We start from the raw sequence: 3,712 nt of genomic DNA, 5'->3' as shown, positions 1-3,712 counted from the left end.
TAGTGATTAACATCCTCACCTTGCACACACCGGGATCCCATATGGGTGCCAGTTCTAATCCCGGCAGCCCTGCTTCCCATCCAGCTCCCTGCCTGGCCCGGGAAGCAGTTGAGGACGGCCCAAAGCCTTGGGACGCTGCACCCACATGGGAGACCCAGAAGAGCTCCTAGCTCCTGGCTTCAGATTGGCTCAGCTCCAGCCGTTGCGGCCGCTTGGGGAGTGAACCATTGGACGGAAGATCTTCCTCTCTGTCTCTTCTCCTCTGTATATCTGACTTTCCAATAAAAATAAATAAATCTTTAAAAAACATATGCCTCCCATTATTTTTTTTCTATATTCAGAAGAATGTTTTGACAACCACATATTCACAACATTTTTAAATTTCTTTCAATAGTTCTATCTGTATTTAAAGTTTTCTAGGGAAATTTAAAAAACAATAACATAACAATGTACAATCTATTATAGTGACAGATTTCCCAAATGTGTTAGGTCTTATTTTCTGTATTTAAAAAAAAAAAAAGCCTGAGTGAACTTGGTGGGAAAGACAAGGAACTGAATAGAACAGCTTTGACTCTTACAAAAATATGGAACGCTTCACGAATTTGCGTGTCATCCTTGCGCAGGGGCCATGCTAATCTTCTCTGTATCGTTCCAATTTTAGTATATGTGTTGCTGAAGCAAGCACTAGTTTTTAATACTATTACTATTTACAGCTTTGCTCACCTGAAAGGCAGAGTTACTGAGAGAAAGGGAGAGACACCGAGAGAGACATCTCCCACCCCTGGTTCACTCTCCAAACGGCTGCATAGGCTACAGCCGAGCCAGATGCAAGGCAGAAACCGGGAACTCCATCCTGGTCTCCTAGATGGCGTAGAGTTCCAAGCATCTGTCATCATATACTGCACATTAGTAGGAAGCTGGAGCAGAAGTGAGGCAGCTGGCATTTGAACAGACGTTCACATGGGATGCCAGCTCTCACGCTGTGTCACAAGGCCTAACCCGCTATTTTGGGTTTTAATACTAATTTGAATTAAATAAATGATTATTAAGCCAATGGAAGAAATGTCAATCACGGTAAGAGCAAAAGCGCTGCATAGAATTCAGGAGGCCTGTACTCCAGCTTTCAGCCTGCAGTCCTGCTGCACAGCCTGGGAGACAGCAGTGATGAGCCATGTACAACCCCTGGATCGTCTCCAGCTGCACACTTAACCCTGCCCAGGATATGCTCCTGCAGACATTTGTGACTGTGAACCAACTAATCGGAGACCTCAGACTGTCTTCCTTTAAACAGAAACAAACAAACAAAACCAACTTTTTAAGTGAGACACTCTGGAGACCAGCATGGTGGCACAGTAGGTTAAGCTACTGCTTGCAACACTGGCATTATACATCCAGCACCAGTTCAATCCCAGCAACCCAGCTTTCAATCCAGCTGCCTGGGAAGTTAGCAGAAATCAATCCGAGTACCAAGATCCCTACTACAAATATACGGGAGAAAGGATGGAATTCCTGGCTTCTGGCTTTGGGCTGATCTAGATTTAGCTGTTGCGATCATTTGGAGAGTAAACCAGTAAATGAAGGATCCGCCTCTCTTCCTCTTTCATTTTTCCTTTCAAATAAATAAATAAGTGCTTTTTTTTAAAGGTGACACACTTTAAATATAAAATATTTCACATGCTTTCAGGCATTTGTTTAGGTAATGCAAAGTCTCCTATCCACTCTGTTTCCATAACTCAATTTCCAGAAGCATCTACTTTTAACTGCTTGTTATCTTTTTTTTTAAAGATTTATTTATTTATTGGAAAGTCAGATATACAGAGAGAAGGAGAGACAGAGAGGAAAATCTTCCATCCAATGATTCACTCCCCAAGTGAGCACAAAGGCCAATGCTATGCCAATCTGAAGCCAGGAGCCAGGAACTTCTTCCAGGTCTCCCACACGGGTGCAGGGTCCCAAGGCTGGGGCCCCCCGGACTGCTTTCCCAGGCCACAAGCAGGGAGCTGGATGGGAAGTGGAGCTACTGGGATTAGAACCAGTGCCCATATGGGATCCCGGCACATTCAAGGCGAGGACTTTAGCTGCTAGGCCACGCCGCTGGGCCCTGCTTGTTATCTTTTCAATTTTTTAAAACCAGGCCCAGCGTGGTAGCCTAGCTCTGTCTCTCTTCCTCTCTGTATATTTAATTTTCTAATAAAATAAATAAATAAATCTTTAAAAAAATTTAAATCTACCTTTTAATTCCTTTTATTTAAAATTTACTTTTTATTTATTTGAAAGAGATACAGTGAGAGAAGAAGGAATGGAGGGAAGAAGGAGGGAGGAAGAGAGACATCTCTTCCATCTTCCAGTTCATTCCCCAAATGGCCAAAATAAACGAGCGCAGTGTGGGCTGAAGCCAGGAGCCCAGAGCTTCTTCCAGATCTCCCACGTAGGCACAGGAGCCCAGGCACACGGGCCACTGTCCACTGCCTTTTCAGGGACTTTAGCAGGAAGACAGGATCAGAAGTGAACAGTCAGGTCTTGAACTGGCACCCATATGGACTGGTATCACAGGCTGTGGCATAACACACTATGCCACAGCACTGGCCCCAGTGTTTATCTATCTTTAACACACCAGTTAAAATATACCTATGATGGGGCCCGGCGCGGTGGCACAAGTGGTTAAGGTCCTCGCCTTGCACGCCCGGGATCCCATATGGGCGCCGGTTCTAATCCCGGCAGCCCTGCTTCCCTTCCAGCTCCCTGCCTGTGGCCTGGGAAAGCAGTGAAGGATGGCCCAAAGCTTTGGGACCCTGCACCCGTGTGGGAGACCCGGAAGAGGCTCCTGGCTTTGGATCGGCATAGTATTGGCCCGCTGCGCTCACTTGGGGAGTGAATCATCGGACGGAAGATCTTCCTCTCTGTCTCTCCTCTCTGTATATCCGCCTTTCCAATGAAAAAATAATAAAAATAAATCTTTAAAAAAAATATATATATATATACACCTATGATGCTTGATTGTACCAATTGGACAGTCTTAAAACTCTCCTGGAACTTTACCAAAATGAAGAAAAACTATAAATATTTTGAGAGCATAAAGATAAGTATCTACTCAGAAGGTCGACAGTAAAAAAAAAAAAAATTTAAGGAGAAAGTAGAAAGCAAAGAAGAGAAAAGGTTTAAACTGGTGTGTTGGGATAAGTGTCATGGTTCAGTGGGTTGCGCTCTATCAAGAGCCAGGTCCACACTTGGCTGCTACACGTCCTTCCAATCCAGTTAACGTGCCTGGGAAGTCAGCAGAAGACGACTCAAGGAGTTGGACCCCTGTCACCCATGTGGGAGACCAGGATGGAATTCCTGGCCCTCACCTCTAGACTGGTCTTTACTGGGAGACTGCAGACATTCGAGCAGGAATCCAGCAGATGCGAGATCTCCCTATCTCTGCCTTTCTCTGCATTATTACGCCTTTCAAACAGATAAACATGTTTTTTAAAAGCCCCATGTTTGTTTGTTTGTTTTTTAAGATTTATTTTTATTATTTTTTATTGGAAAGGCAGATATACAGAGAGGAGAGACAGAGAGGAAGATCTTCCGTCCAATGATTCACTCCCCAAGTGAGCGCAATAGCTGATGCTATGCCAATCCGAAGCCAGGAGCCTCTTCCGGGTCTCCCACACGGGTGCAGGGTCCCAAAGCTTTGGGCCGTCCTGGACTGCTTTCCCGGGCCACAGGC

General features: G+C 45.0%; 1 non-coding gene across 1 annotated transcript; it reads right to left on the bottom strand.

The window, feature by feature from the left end:
- Positions 1-578: 578 nt before the first annotated feature.
- On the bottom strand, positions 579-685 carry LOC121166251. Its single transcript, XR_005885380.1, has one exon. It is a non-coding gene; the product is annotated as a U6 spliceosomal RNA (small nuclear RNA).
- Between the last annotated feature and the right edge of the window lie 3,027 nt (positions 686-3,712).

The sequence above is a fragment of the Ochotona curzoniae genome, unplaced genomic scaffold (genome assembly GCF_017591425.1).
Source record: "Ochotona curzoniae isolate NIBS_2020 unplaced genomic scaffold, NIBS_Ocur_1.0 patch102, whole genome shotgun sequence".
Taxonomy (NCBI): domain Eukaryota; kingdom Metazoa; phylum Chordata; class Mammalia; order Lagomorpha; family Ochotonidae; genus Ochotona; species Ochotona curzoniae.
Note: the sequence above shows the minus strand (reverse complement) of the source record. Positions and strands in the feature narration are given on the sequence as shown.